Below are 17,057 nucleotides of genomic sequence, written 5' to 3'. Positions count from 1 at the left end.
CAAAGATCGAGACAGCATCCTCCACTTACTACTTTACAAAGAGAGACTAGCTTCTAGTGACCTCCATACACTATTGGACACATAACACAATGTATATTAGATGCTACTTTTCAATGACAACCCTGTTCAGCCAAATAAATAGTAACCCAGCTTATTGGTTACTATGGTGCTGGAATTCCCCATGCCGCAGTGCACTACTGGGTCCTGGGCCAGGATCAGTATCTGTACATGTTATCCCATATTGTGATGATAAGACCGGAAATTACCTGAACCAGCAGAAGTGTTGTCAGTCTTGTCAGATATGTGTTGCTATAGATTGCCAGCAGTAGCAGGCTGTGATCCCAACATGATGACACTGCTGCATCACTCCCAATCATTAAATGGGTTCTGATAAGTAGTATCAGTAGTTGATATGGCCGCAAAAGTTGCTCACTGGCTGCCTAAAGCCACAACAAGCTCCACCACTAGGAAGGGTATCTGCCTGCCCAAAGTTAATGAGTATTCACATGCCAGCCCCCCCCCCCCCCCCCTTTTCCAGTCCACTTCTGCTCCACATTGTGCATATGATGGGAGATGGGAGATGGGTTTGCATAGTTGATGAAAGGCCACAAAATGTGAAAAAAACTTTCTAGTGCGGACTTTGATAAACAGCAGCCAGTGTAGCCTTAGAGTAATGGTACCCACAAAACTAACTTTAAATGTCATGTTCAAGTAATGCTCATCACACTGATGAGAGCTGCTGATTAAATTGAGATTAAATTGATTATTGTAGTACACACGTCACTTTGCAATGTATCCCTCCAGTAAGCGGAACCTGAGAACGATCCTGGCAGTAGTGATGTTGCTATCTGTTTACTCCTGTCTAACCCTGGCTTCTTCTTAATGACTTATTCATTTTCAGGAAATTACTAGAACACTGCTGCTGAGGAACTTTGCTTATTGATGAAGAGTTGCCAGCAAGTCAGCTGCTATACTCACACTGTGTGCACAGCGATCAATACGGCTATAGCGCCTGTATGCCGAGTTGCCTGCAGCTATGCTTCTGCATCACCCTATCCATCTGCTTGAGGAAGCGGCAGTCATGACTGTCAGAACGCGTTTGCACTAGCCCTATACCCGCTGTAAGAGATCTGTTCCAAATCAGACGGATCTCTGTTACCACTCAGTTACACACATTCAGCTGCAAGTGAAATGCAACTGACTACACTCCATAGCCCTGTCACAAACCGATATCCTAGTCCCTATTACCGGGTACGGTGCTGTCATCTCACTGCCATCTGTATCCCCACTGACCACCTGCAGCATCCTTGAGACCTGTGGGTACTCATCTGTAAGCGTTTAGTTCCCGTTGTTCTGCATTATGTGTATCTCATGATTCGCTCTGACAAGCCGGTCTCCAGAAACTCCAGTCACATGATTCATCCAGCCTATCCATTCTAAGGACATCCTATTTAAAGCAGCTGACTTCGCATTTGGAAGGAAAACTACTCTCCCTAGAGATCAGTACCCTGGCTCCTTCTGCACTTGTTCCAGTTGCCAGCTTCAGTATTTGCTTCACAAGCATTCTACCTCCGTGTGTTCCAGCACACCAGCTCCAGTAACTACTTCACAAGCATTCCACTCCAGTGCTATCCAGAAAAGCTGTTTGGTATTGCTTCACCGCATTCTGCTCCAGTGCTATCCGGAAAACCACCTCCGATTATTGCTTCCCAGCATATAGCGTTGCAGCCTGCCTCAATTATGCTTCATGTACACAGTCCTAGTTCATTGCAGATCGCCTATGATCATTTTACAATCTGCTCCAGCTGCAGGTAATCCTGCTAGTCTGCATCTGTACTCCGTACCAATCTCCAGCATCAGTCTTCTGCTGCTAGTTTAACTGCATGAGGAATTGTATAGTCAGACCATCCAGCTTCATTTACACTGCAGCACATACAGCTAGCATTATGAGTCCCGACCCGAATCAACAAAACCCTAGTGACGTGACAAGTCCATAGTTGCTCATAGTGGTGTACGCTTGACTATGGAGCAAGCGCGCTGCTAAAACTTGCAACATCTGTCTGCTAAACGGACTTACCTGTAGCTCAGCATCAGCCCCATAGTGGCTTATAATGTGACCATATCTATTACCATCTTTACAGCAGTGTTTAGGGCAGGGGTAGCCAATAAGCGCCCCCAACCAAATATTGTAAAACTACACATCCCAGCTTGCCGTGCCACCGTTCTGCTCTTTTGACTATACTATAACTGTTGAGTTAAGCTGGTGTAGTTCAACAGCTGGAGGGCTGCTTATTGCCAACCCTTGGTTTAGGGTGTTGTTATGAAACTCCCATTTTCTTGCCTGCATTTTGCAACTAAATTGCTTTGCACAAACATTTAGTTTTCTGTCCCAAGGGAAATTTACAATTTGCAGAATAACCAGCACAAATTTTAATTTTTTCCACCGATTATTACTGCAAAACTATTTTAGTCATTCATACACAGAAGAAGGGAAAGAAGTTGTGAGTCAATTTAGTATTTAGTATAGTGTTTGAGCAACATTTGTACAAGGGTGGAAAGCTGAGTACACACCTATACAATCATCTTGCAGATAATAAGATTCACAAACTCTTGGTGAGCTATTATTATAAGAGCACCCAAGCACCTATGATCAGGTTTTATCACAAGAAAACTGGTCTGTCTGCTGATCTGGTTTATGGAAGTCCTAAAATGTATGAGTTGGTACAATGTTGGGCAAACCTGGAACACCATCAACCATTCTGGTCCAATGCTCCTCCAGTCACAATCTTTCCAACAGATGGTTTTGAGAGAGAAGGATCACATGATAGATTGTAATAGTGTGTGTGTGCATGAGTCTTGAGACTTTCAACAATTGTGTCATCTCAACTATGATTGTAAAAGTGTATACCTAGCTTTATTTGGAAGATGTTGGATTGTTCACAGTGGAGGACCAGTCCGATGCATTTCACTATCCAGCACCATACAAACCTATATGGTTCTATATTGATCAGAGCAGAATGGAAATAAATTGTCCTGGCAAAGCTGTTACACATCAATATTGGCAAATCTAACAATTGTATCATGATGATCAGCTCTGTGCCATCCCATTCCCCCATTGAACATAAGTCTCCTTTTGAAGAGGGCTGTTGTGTTTGTTAAAGAAGCACGGTGTGGGAGGGGAAAGAACGCTTTCAGTTGCCATCTTATTAAATCACTCCTCCCTAGAGTCAAATCACACAAATGTTTAAAAGTCCACCTTTTAAGTGTAGGGCTTAATTGCTAATACTTTCATATACTGTAGGTTAATCAGTTCAACCAGCTCTAGGGAGTTTTGCAGCCTGTTCATTGCTATATATCAGTGCTTCAGTGCATAGCTTAAAAGGCAGTATTTTAATTGCTCTTATGATACATCCTTTACGTTTGTACAAAAATACAGTTTCCATCCAACTCCTTTATCACATTTGCGTTACTTCAAATTCTGAATTACAAATAGATTGAGACTAAGCCACAAAAAATTGAGTTTTATATCAAAATGAGTTTTGCTAAACTGTTATGCACATTATTAAATGAAAAATAGAAATGATTAGATATACAGTATACATACCCTTTGTAATGGCAAGGTCACATTTGTAGAGATTGTTAGTTGACTTACCTGGCATAAGAAATTTGGGAGTTAACTGTACTTTTGTTAATATGGTCAATTATTTTCAAAATATGTAATAAATACCCTCTCTTTGTGAGGTCCTACATCATGTTGCAAACTTATGAAGATTAAAGAGCGTTCTAAACAAGTCATATGCACACATCTTGGAAAGGATACAAATTCATTTGACATCCCTCAATCCAAAAAGTTTTGCAGAACGCCTACTTGCAGGTGCTGCAGAGATGTGCTCTACTGAGACAGCTGATTTTTAACGTTGCAAACTTCTATTCCTCACTATATTTTCTTTATATATGCACACACACATTCACATCTATAACATATAATCCTACTAGGTTTCTTTCTAGCACATGCACAGTGAGCCCCCCTCACGCAGCTCTCACTGAATGCTTGACTCCCCCAGACATATCCTCTCCCCCCCCTGAATTTGCTGGCTACTACACCAGGGCAGGGCTGAAGAATTGCATATTATCTCCCCCACGACTCTGGCAACAGACGCACCAATGAATGCATCAGCCTCTACTTCTGAATCGGGCCCATTCAATCAGACCCATATTCTCTTTCAGGAGTGATAGGTGTTAGTGATACAGTATATCAAATCAAACGCCACAAGCCAGTAAGGTAACATCATGCCTGTCATGTAATGTGGCTGTAGCAGCAGAATGTTATTAGAGTGCTTTTCAGTGGCTCTGACTGGCAGTCTTGTCAGTTGATAGGGAGATGACTGCACATTACAGACCAATCCTTCACTCTGTCAAAATGCTGAAACTGGGGTTGAAGATTGTATTTCAACCGGACACTGATCCACAATCCAATAGCATTACTGTAGCGGCTTCCAGTGAGGAAAATAGAAAATAATTGTTGAGTAGTTAAAGTAGATTCCTGATATTTATTCCATTAAATATCTGAGCAGGACCTCAAACCTGCTGTTCATTGCTGCTTCCCAACCAACCAAAACCCAGACTACAAGCTGTTAACAGAGGTAATTCAGCCAAGTATCGGCCTGACCAAGGAGAATGTATACCTATTAAATGATATTTCAAAGGATTTTTTTTATATATATAAATTTGATCACTATGGTTTACGGTTATCTTTTTGTTGAAGGGGATTCACTAAAGATCAATGTGTGACTCGCATTAAAAAGAATCCTGTTCTAAAGAGTGTAAAAATGGATGGAGCTTAAATACATTTTAAATCTGTGTATATCCTTTTCATCTGTATAACCAATGGCGTAAGACCTCTCTATATATCCGTCAACAGATTTAGTTCCTCTTCAGTGCTGCAAACTCAGTAGTATTATGTGCTTATCTAATCTAAAAATCACCAACGTGATCTTTCTACATTGCTGAGCTGTAATGACCTCTCAGCTGGCCTGTTATTGATGTAGTACAGCACCCTTCTCTTTCTTATTCACAATAATTATAGTCCAGAGGAGGTGGTTTGTCTAATTTACAGTATGTAAAAGAATGTTATCGATAAAACAGCATTGATCAGTTGCAGCTTGGAATGCAGCAGGACAATGTCTCCTCCTTTTTTTTTCTTTTCAGAATAGGTAGCATCAGTTGAATACTGGTTTGTGTCTTGTTCTGCCCTTCTCGCTGATAAGGCTAGGCTCATCTTTCACCTGAAGAAAGGTTTCTAAATATAAATCATTGCTTGGTAATAACTGCAGAGGGGTGGAAACAACATGACATATGGTCACACCACATGCAGCCAGACTTTTGTCGGATCTATAAGATGAACCACGCAGTCCCTGCAAAAACTGCATGCGGTGGTCCACAGTAGTAGGGCCCCTTGCACATAATGACACACAGCACTGTACTTACCTGAAGCCCCACACCTGCCCCTGTACGACAGCTCTTTGTGTACGGTGATATGGGAGAGACGTAATGACGTGTCTCCCTACACACACTGCGGGAGCCGGAAGGCAGAGCTCAGGAGTGAGCTGCACCCTCAGGCTGCAAGGTTACAAAATCTCAGTGGGCACCTGGCAAATGGAGAAGGTGGCTGCCCTGGGCAGCACTCATGAATTTAGAAGTCATTAAATCACAACGATGGTATTTATTACTACTTATTTATATAGCTCACACATATTCCACGGGAATTTCTAGAGAATATTTAGCCACTCACATCAGTCCCTGCCCCAACAGAGCTTACAATCTATGTTCCCTATCACATGTACTCGCACAAACACACACTAGGGTTAATTTTTTTTGGGGGGTGGGCCAATTAACCTACCAGTATATTTTTGGAGTTTGGGAGAAACCCACGCAAGCACAGGTTATTAAAATAAATAACAAACAGGAGGTGGTCTAGCAGGACACCTCTCTGTGCGGCTCCCACCATCCCTGCTTGCAAAGGCTCAGAACCGGCCTCCTACCTGTCTCGGCGCGGCAATTCAGCTCTCCCCAGTCTCCCCCCTGTCATTGGGAGACCGCTGCCGCCGATCCCGACTCCCGCTGTTACCCTCTGGGGATCAGGCTTAGCACCGCGCCGGAGCCGTGGCCTCGATTAGCGGCTTACACCCGGCGGCAGCTGCCGGCAACCACCACCTGTGGATCGCACCATTTGTCCTGCTGGTGTCCGTGCATAGCGGGGACGCTGCGAGATACCACCCAGAAGGCCCCAACTGGCCCGGGTCCAGAAGACCTTCCACAGGTTGCTGTCCTGCACTTTGAGCAGAGGTAAATAGAGTGAAGGTGTGAGGGGCACTGCATAAGTTTTCAGCAAAACTCCATAGTGAAGTGGCAGCCATGTTGAAGGTCAGCTGGTCTATTGCTTTGTATTTGACTTTGAGCTCTGGCCTTTGATTAATCATATTGGTAGCGCTCACTGCACAGTAAGATGTGATTGAACTTTCCCAATATGTCTCCAGCCTCCTGTGTAATGATCTAGAATATTCATTTGCTCATTGAACCCTGCGTGTGAGTGGTTTTTTTGTGTAGCCGTATTTCGACCTATATTTTACTGCAATAATTTGTATTTACACTATGGTGCCGAAAAAGCCGAAGGTTGCTAAATCTGTCTTTTTTTTAAACCTTCACCACAAACGGCTAAACCAAGAGAGGCCGGAGCGTCTGTTTTCTAGAAGGAGAATACTGCCTCATGTACAGCAGAGCCGATATCTGAACCTCCTGGTACCTCTCACACAATGGCAGAGGACAGTGAAGTGCTTACACTTGGCACTATGGGCCTGATTCAGAGCTGAACGCTCTGACCAGAGCGCTCGTTCTGAATCAGGGCCCTCCTACCTGTTTTAGGAGCGTCCTCATGGACGCTCGCATAGCTGTGGGTTACCACCCACAGCTTATGTGAGCGTCCATGATGATGGTCGCAATGGTCAAGACCATCGTGACCATTTTGCTTGCGACGGAGACCCTGCGGTAGGGTTTCGCTGCCGCAATCCCTGGAGTGATTTTGGCTCTATCAGAGCCAAAATCACTCCCACTGACATCACTAGTGATGTCAGTGGGGCCGGCTTCAGACGGTAGGCGTTCCCATGGGAACGCCTCCGTCTGGCCGGCACGCCCACCAAAGGGGGCGTGCTGTCAATCAACATCGACAGCACGCCCCCTTTGGTGCGAGACCCGGTGCGATGGAGAGCCTGTCGCTCGCCGGCTCTCGCGCATGCGCACGACGGAGCTCCCTCCGTCGTGCGCATGCGCAGTGGGGGAACATCGACCCGCTTGCGAGTGTACTGCCTCTAACGAGTGGGTCTGAATGACCCCCTATGTCTCCTGTCTCAATTTAAAGAGGATGTGGCTGCAGATTTTCGAATTACTATGCAGGCCTGTTAACATTCTATAGATGATCTTGGAGGCCGAACAGATCATCTGGAGACAAAAATGGGCGAGGTAATAATGCACGAAGCCATGCAGAATGAATTAACCACGCTTGATTGATTGTCTGTAAGATGGACAGCTGTATCTCATAGTTAGGGTCACAGTTAGCTCGGTATTGGTTTTCTCGTTAGTTAAATATATCAAAGTTCTAGCTATTATTGACTATTTACAACATGTTATTTGCACGGGCGGAGGGATACCTGAATCATTCTCCACATCCCCTATTCGTGCCGCCTTGGTTGGGCAGCCATTTCTGACCATAAGCGAGGTCATTTTTGTTTTTTTTTGTTTCCCTTTTAGGTTCTTTTATTTTTTTTTCTACCTTCAGTTTCCCCTCCTTTTTTTTTTTATTTCCTTTTGAATGGGTATCAAATATATATATATTTTTTTGATTGTCTGCATTTTAGATACAGCATGTTTCAGAGTGGGTTAAGAAGGATTTTTTAATCACATACATGGTGAATATTGTATCTATTAATGCTATGGGTCTTAATTCCCCACACAAAAGTAGATTCGCTTCAAAAACCCATATTATAGCAGTTCAAGAAACGCATTCTCAAATTTCTAATTCTCCTGTATTTTACGACGATAAATATCCCCATTGCTTTACGGCCTGTGGTCCCTCTAAAAAAGCGGGTGTTGCTATTCTTGTATCCAAACACTGTCCTTTTGAGCTTTCAAAGCAACATTCTGACGCTGGTGGCAAATACTTGATATTAGTGGGACGCTTGGAGGGGAAGGATGTAACCTTAGTACCCTTATATGCACCTAACTCACGTCAGTTCTCATTCTGCAAGAAATTCTGCTCCACACTGCAGAAATATCGTAAGGGGGCTGTCTTAATTTTGGGCGATTTTAACATGGTCCTTGACCCTGTGTTAGATAGGTCACGAGTAAGTTCGACCCGACTCCTTCAACCAATTGAATGTGCTAGAGGCTTTCGTAATTTGCTTGCGGAGCATGAACTGTATGATGTGTGGAGAGTTAACACCCTGGTGAAAGACTACTCTTTCTTCTCACATAAATTGTACTCTAGAATAGATCTAGCTCTATCTGATAAGTATACTCTATTGTCTATTAGAAAGATGGATATCCTGCCACTATCATGGTCTGATCACTCCCCGAATTTATTTATTTATTTTTATCCTGGTATGTTGCGGAGAGACTGGTCGCTCCTGGTCCATGGACACTTGGTAAATATGTTTTCTCAACTGGAGGCTCAAAGGCAGGTATCCATTTCTGATTATTTAGTCAATAACAAACCTGAGGAGACCTCTGTGTTTAATTTCTGGTGTTCTTTGAAGGCGGTGGTTCATGGTTCAGCCATACAGATAGCAGCTAAACTTAAATGTGAATATAGATTGAGGTGGATAGAATTGGAGGACGCGGCTAGTTCCTTGGAAGCAGCCCATAAATCTGATACTACAAATAAAGCATTATTTAAGGAGTTATTTCCAGCCTGTGAAAAGGTGATCGTTTTTGCCCTGCAGGAAGTCCATTGATCCTTGGCCCGACTCAACCAAAAATTTTATATATTGGGGAATCAAGCTTCCAGATTGTTAGCTTGTAAACTGAGGGGGAAAAAGTGAGGGAGCGGGTGCAAAATTTATATAACACTAAAGGGGTTAAAACCACTGACCCATACGATATAACAAACACGTATGCTGATTATTATGCTAAATTGTATAATCTGGAAGTGGATCCCTCAACCCCCCAACCCAATGCGGACGGCATTAATAGATTTTTGCAGGATATTAAGTTAACATCTATTGATTCTGAAACTTGTGAGGCCCTGGGGGCTCCCTGGTCTCTTGAAGAGGTCGAGAAGGCTATAGATTCTTTGGCAATAGCTGAGGCACATGGACCTGACTGGTATCCAGCCAATTTTTCTAAGATTTTCAAGTCCGAGGTGGCGCTGGTTTTGGTGTCTGTGTTCAATGAAGCTACTGAAAAGGGGGTGATTCCTAAAGAAATGTTGGAGGCATGAATAATTGCTATTCCCAAATCCGGTAAGTCTCCAGCTGAGAACCAGAATTACAGACCTATTGCTCTGTTGAATGCCGATGTCAAGCTATACGCCAAGCTGATTGAGTTGAGACTGGACTCATTGTTACCAGCTTTAATTCGGGCCATGTAGGATTTGTGTTGGGCCGGCAGTCACCGGACAACACTCGGAGGGTCTTTAATATTATTGAACAATGTGAGCGTACTAAGGAGCCATTATTATTGCTTTCTTTAGATGCGGAAAAAGCCTTCGACAAGTTGCATTGGGGATATCTTAAGGTTGTTCTTGAGAGAATTGGTTTTGGTGGTAGAATACTGGACTCAATCTTCGCTCTTTACAGAGCCGCCGTCTGCTAGAATATTTGTGAATGGCTGTCTTCCGTCATCCTTTAGCATTACTAATGGAACCCGACAGGGGTGTCCCCTTTCCCCATTAATTTTTGCTTTGGCTGTTGAGCCTCTGGCTGAGAAAATCAGGACTGCATGAGTTATTCAGGGCCCTAGGGCGGGTGGAAATACTCATAAGATCTGTTTGTTTGCAGATGACATTTTACTTTGTCTGCATGACCCTCAGGATTCTCTCCCCGCCTTAAATACCTCCCTAAAACCGAAGCTCTCCCTTAAACGTCCCTATAGATATCTAGGATTACCTTAAAATGTATTTTAAATATTCCTGCCAATCTTTTTTCTCCTAAGTATTTGGGTGTTCGTTTAGCCAGAGATAAAGATATTATTGAAACAAACTATGTCCCTCTCCTTAGGGCTTGTGAGACTTTTGTAAAAGATTGGATGCCACATTGTAGTGTCTTGGCTAGGTAGGATAGCTGCTTTCAAAATGGTGCTGCTCCCAAAACTTTTATGTGTTTCGCACTATCCACAGAATCCTCCCTAAATATTTGTACAACAAATTTAATAAGGCTATAATTATGTTTGGAAGGGGAGCAAACCGAGGATTGCGAGAGGTACTCTCTCTTTACCAAAATTAAAAGGCGGTGTAGCATTCCCTGACATCGAGAAGTATCACCTTGCATGCTTATTAAACCAAGTGAGGGACTGGTTAGAGAGAGATTTGATTAAACCGTTGGTCCTATGTGAAGTGGAGGCTGTAACTCCCTTTCTCCTCCCCGATTTGCTCTGGCTTCATGCGTCAGCTCTCCCTGTGCATATTAAGAGGGGTATTCAATATGAAACGTTAACTTCACTGTCGAAGTTAACGTTTCATATCAGAGTTTTTACCTGCGTTAAAGTATCGGGCACGCTCCCGCTTATCCCCGTATTCAATATAAAATTAACGAAAACGGGAAACTCCGATGTTGGATTTGTGTAAAGTTACGAATTTTTCCTTAAAAAAATTGTAAGACCCCCCTAAAGTTGTAAAAACATGGGGGATCACTATGGGTACCCCCGTTTTAGCCATTAATTGAAAGTCGGGGATTTAAATAGCCGCAGCAGGTGTTTTTTTTCCGACATTGAAGAAGTGATGCAGAAGAGCACTTAGGTGATTTTTTTCTTTTTTTTAAGTGGTCTCATCAAATTTGGGGTACATGAAAATGGGTACTAAATTCTGCATTTGTGCACCTGCCGCTATAATTCTATTCTTCAAAACACCTGCCGCATACTTGCAGAATAGCCCTGAACCTATTTCCCTATTCTTAAACAATTTTTTCCCATTTTTTTTTTTTTCACCCCAATTTTTACATTTATTTTTTGGAGTGTCCCTATTTTTTTAAAAAACTTTTTTGACACAGTTCTTGTTTAAATGTCCTTCCCAGGGGTGCAGGCTATTTTTTTTAAGCCTGCACCCCTAAACCCCAATTCTACACTTTTTTTTCGACACCTATGCAATGGTGAAAAGTTATCCCCGTTTTTTATCAAAGACTTTTCAAAACTGCGATAAGTCTTTGAAATTGAATACGGTGTAAAAGTCAAACCTGCGATAATGACGTCAAAAGTGCGATATTAACGCAAAAACGATGTTATCGCTCCCATATTGTATACCCCTGTAAATCTCTTAAATCAACTCACTCCACTATTTTGGTGTGGCACAAATTTGTAACTACTAATGAAGATGTGCCGCTGCCGGCTTCGGCTTTGTCACTATAGTGTATTGCTAATTTACAACTGTATTCTTGGGAGGGTAGTAGATTAAATTCTTGAAAGATATTTTGGGGCCTATTAATCGTACCTAAAATTATCTGGAGGTAATTAGGTTTAGAACTCGTATGGAGTTCTACCTAATTACCGGAGGAATTCATCATTCCTCCTCTCCATAACCATCTATTTCGAAAAGCTGTCATTTTTGCGATGACAGCTTTTCAGGAAATAGTTTTCCCTCTCTACACTAACTTACCGCAACTGAAATCCGTGCTGCGCATGCGCTGTTACATCTGTAAAACCAGCGCATGCGCAGCACTGCCTACAGATGCAGTAATTGTGTGTCCCCCTCACCCCCCCTCCACATACCTCCCACCTGTTCCTGCACTTACCTGCCCACTGCAGCGCCTCCGGCTCTGTCCTGCTGTTCTGACACGTGTTCTCCCAGCAGCACACAGTACAGTGTAGAAAACAAATTTTTTTTTCTAAACTTTGTGTTCTGCTGGGAGAACACATCTCACAACAGCCACTAGAGCCAGAGGACAGACCAGAGCGCCGGAGGAAGATGCCGGGGGACCTCACCAGCTGGAAGCAGGTAAGTGTTACCTACTATTCGCCACCTCACAATGGCAGATAGTAACTCTATCAAATTCCGAAAATACATAATTTTCGGAATTTGAATACCATAATTTCCATATCCCCATACTAATGTATGGGGAGTGTGGAAATTAATGCAGGGGGACTTAACACAGGAGATAAAACTGATATCTCCTGGTTAAGTCTCTTCATGAATACTGAAATAACGTTAATTGAGGAAAACTTTATTTTACTGTTGATGAATAGGCCCCTATGTCTGATAAGGGAGTAGTGACATCTTTCTCAGATCTTCAGAGTAAATTTAATCTTCCAAAGCAAGATTTCTGCAAATATTTACAATTGAGGCATTGGATTCAGAGCATCTTCACTCCCTCTGTAAAATATTCGTTACTACCCAACTATATATTACGATCTTTTCAGTCTCTAGCCATAAGGGGGAAATTACTTGGTGGTATCAGTCCCAAATAATGGAGGTTGGGTCTACTAAGTTGAGATGTTTGGTGAAATGGGAAAGTGATTTTTCCAGGATACTGGAAGAGGAAGATTGGGATGTTATTTTCCGAACTTGTAATAAAATGTCCCGTTGTATCAATCACTCCAAAATGTTTAAGTTGCTCCACAGATCATATTTCACCCCCGAGAAGCAGCATAAAATATGGCCCTCGATTTCTAAATTTTATTGGAGAAACTGTGGAGATGTCGGAAGTATTTTCCATGTTTTTTGGTCTTGCCGTTTGTTGTGGCCTATTTGGTCTGAGATTTTTGTTCTGATAGGTGAAATTATGGGAGTAAGTGTACCTACAGACCCTGTTATTGCTTTATTTAATTTTTTCCCTGACTTTTTGATGGGTAATAGATATATTATGGGTCATATCTTAATTGCCACAAAAGCTGCCATTGCATAATTGTGGAGATCTGATAAAATTCCCAGTATAGGCTCAATTATTAGCAAAGTTCAAAAGCATTGTGATTTTGAGACTGCGGAATGTAAATATTCCACTGCTGCCTCATCCCCCCACATGAAGTGGTTGCGATGGAACGAATATAGGGAGGAGCAGGGATACTCTGCCTCTCTGGATAGGTCTGCGGATACTGGTCTTCTCCATTCCCCTACTTCTGATGTTTAGATATATATTAACAGTAACAGACCCACATACATTCTGTCTGAATTTATATTTGAGTTCAATATTTACTCGGATATTGTATGGATGTGATTTATTATAATTTTTTGCGAATTTTGTATACCCATTCTCCCCTTTGTTTTGTATATTTTCCCTTTATTCTTTTTGTATCCTGTAAAATTGCAATTCAATAAATTCTTAATATTAAAAAAATAAATAAATAACAAACCTTCACAGTTTGTGACTCTTTGGAGCTGTTATGGCTGGTGTGTATATACAGCTTGCAAAATGTGGTAGGTAACATGATAGGGTCATTGTGTGATGGTGCCATATATATGAGTGTCCAAATTTCACGAGATAGAGCTGTACAGCATGGGCCTGTTTATCCCGTACAGTCCCAGGATAGTTGTGTTCTTTCCATAAAATCTGTAAACCAAATAATTAACTCTTTCAAGTACTAAACTAATTTTTGGGACTATTCATTTTGCAGTAATGTGTGATTGTAGCTTATGTAACTAGTTTAAGTAAAGCTGCGGCCTACTGAACCCAAACGTAAAAATGGTGAGACTGACTGTCCATGCGATTTACTCCAATTTGAATTGATTTCACAGACTAAGTAGTTGCCACATAGATTTACAAGTAAGATGCTCTGCACTTCCACTGATACCTCTGCTTATGCCATGCAAAAACTTCTAGAGTCGTCCAGTGCTATGAGTGCCCTGTTCAAGGAAATAAAAGTTTTTTGTGCTGATGGCTACCTAAGTTCTGATTCGGTATAGTAGTGTGTGTTTTGTTCTGGCGCTCTTTCTTCTGAATGATTAAGAATTTCTCCAAATGGGTATCCTGGAATATGGGGGGAAAAACGTGTGATGATAGTGTATACAGTAATGATATTCGGATACCCTGTAAATGTAAATATATCAACTCACACTTGATTGGTGGTAGACAAGCGTTGGACATAAATCCCAGCGTTGGACTAACTGCTTAGGCAACGTTGCTTTTCTGCAGTCCTGTCATTTTCTTTCTCCATAACAATATAGTAGGAGACAGTGTGGTGCTACCGGGTTCCGGACTATAGACAGACTAATTAGTTAGACAATGTCTAGATAGACACAAGATGTTAGACAGTTAATAGTTAGACAAGGATAAAAGTTCGACACAGACAAGTCAGACACACTAAAGTTAGACATGTAAAAAGTTTGAAAGGTACAAAAGATCGACAGGGTCAAAAGTTCGACACATTTTTGTTTTTTAGGGTTAGAGTTAGGCACTTACCCAAACGGTTAGGGTTAGGCACCAGGAGGGAGGGTTCAGGTTAGGCACCAAGGGGAGGGTTAGGGTGAAGATTAGGGCTAAAAAAAACAAAAAATAATAATTGTCGACCATTTTCATGTTGAATTTTTGACCCTGTCGACCTTTTGTACCTGTCGAACTTGTTACATGTCTAACTTTAATCTGTCTGACTTTTGTTTGTGTCTAACTTTTTTCCCTGTCTAACTATTGACTGTCTAACATCTGGGGGTAAATTTACTAAAGTGAGAGTTTTTTAGAAGTGAGTTTTAAAAGTGATGTTGCCCATAGCAACCAATCAGATTCTACTTAACATGTAACTAGCACCTTCTGGAAGATAATAGCTAGAATCTGATTGGTTGCTATGGGCAACATCACTTTTAAAACTCACTTCTAAACATTCTCACTTTAGTAAATGTACCCCCTGGTGTCTATCTAGACATTGTCTAACTAATTACTGTCTATCTCTTATACCACACCCGTGCTACCATGGTGCAGATCAATTTGGCACCAATATATTGTACTTTACTGATGATGTATAATGTACTCAACCTCCATTGGATGTACATGCACCTTGGACATTACTTTATTAACCTGATGTCCGTAGGTATTTAGAGTGTTCCAAAAATATCATTTGGATCTATGAATATCCTAATAATTGAACACCAAAGGATTATGGAGGAGATTCATCAAAGCTTGGAGCGAGATAAAAAGTACTAACTAATCGGTTTCTAACTGCCATGTTACATAATATAATATAATCTCAAAAAATAAAAGCAATATAGAGAAGGGATAAGTCAATGATACCAGCACGCAGCAACATGTATTATTCGCAGAGCCTACAGCTGCTTTCTCAGGCTGGAGCCCCACATATTCCGGGTTGCCCATTTCGATCCAATTAGGTGTGATTTGCGAGCAGCGAGTTTGTTTCATGAATCTTGCAGACTTCGAACGAGTACGCACTCCCGAGAATTCTCCAATCCAATTAAAAATGCCTATTCGCCGCACTTATAGACTGCAAAATGCGATGTAACAGACGTGCATGAAAAAGTGGGGAGACCATCCTGGACCCCCCCAAAATTGATAATTTTGTTAGCAGGACCGTGTAGAAAGCTGTTTGTGGATAAGTATTGAATGTTTGTTTTTAAAGGTGTCAAATGGCAGATTTGTGGGTTTGTTTTTTTAAATGCAAACTTTTTCATTTAATCACTTAACTGACACATTTTTTTTCCAAAAACCGCTCAGAAATTGTCCTTTTTTTATGATTGAATTAGGTCAAGAAGATCGATTTAAAACTTATCCAACACCATTTTATACCAAAAAAACGTATTTTTTATTTATTTTATTTTTTTAACACTGTATAGCATAAAAATAGCAATTTTTATGGTATACTGTAGTGATGACCATCGACTGCTGTAACATCAATGGCTGATTATTTTAAACCTTTGATGTTTTAACAATCGATGGTCGAGTACTGCATAGAATCGATATTCTGATGTATCAGAATAATCGATAGTAACAATGATCAGGACTGACTGGTGGAAATTGGAATTGGCAGTAGGGTGTCCATCGGTGGTTACCTTCGATGGGTCCTTCAGTGATTACCATCGATGGCAAAAAAAACCCGTCTATGGTAAACCATTGATGCTTTGCACACCTGGATGGCCACCACTGCTGAGGGCACAGTGGGCTGCAGACTTGTCAAAAATGGGGAGGGTGATTAGTGGATGCTAGGGGGGGGGGGGGGTGAAGCAGCAGGGTACAAATATCCACTCTAACTATGCCTTACCGAACGACGTAGCAAGATGACCTCTCAAATGGTCCTTGGTTGTGGCCCCCAGATCATGAGGCTTGGTGCAATTTTGCTAAACTCATTGTTTATTTTTTCTCCTCTTAAGTTTAGACCAACCTTTTCATAGATGTTAGATTACTGTGACCCTTGTATCCAGCCCATCTGTGTCACCCATGTTTGTCTGCCCCCTCCCCTTTAGAAAGTAAGCTCTCACGAGCAGGGCCCTCTTCCCTCATGTACTTCTCCTTCACTTAATTATACTCTAATTTACAACAGCACCCAACCCTTGGTTACAGACACCATGCTGCTTGTCTAAAGGTGCATACACACACAACGATTTTTTTGAACGATTATCGTTGATATCGTTTAACGTTAATCGTTTGAAAAAATCGTTCACTTTCTGAGTCAAACGAACGATTATTGTTCATGCGCGTTCACGTTTGTAGTTTGTAGTTCAGTCAGACTTGTCAACTCAACGATTTTCATTAAGTTAATATGCAAAAATCGTTTGTAGTTCATAAAAATCGTTCATTACATTTAAATGAACATAGTAAATGAACAACTTTAGTAAACGATTTTAGTTAATTTTTTCAAGGTAGAAAATCGTTTACTAAAATCGTTCATTAACTAAATCGTTGTGTGTGTATGCAGCTTTA

The 17,057-nt window shown here is 41.6% G+C and overlaps 1 protein-coding gene across 3 annotated transcripts in view; it reads left to right on the top strand.

Moving 5' to 3' along the window:
- Positions 1–17,057, top strand: part of ABHD12 (abhydrolase domain containing 12, lysophospholipase) — a 136,437-nt gene that overhangs the window by 52,571 nt on the left and 66,809 nt on the right. The gene's annotated exons all lie outside the window — the stretch shown is intronic.

The sequence above is a fragment of the Taudactylus pleione genome, unplaced genomic scaffold, assembly GCF_031769625.1.
Source record: "Taudactylus pleione unplaced genomic scaffold, aTauple2 ptg000201l, whole genome shotgun sequence".
NCBI classification, from domain to species: Eukaryota; Metazoa; Chordata; class Amphibia; order Anura; family Myobatrachidae; genus Taudactylus; species Taudactylus pleione.
Note: the sequence above shows the minus strand (reverse complement) of the source record. Positions and strands in the feature narration are given on the sequence as shown.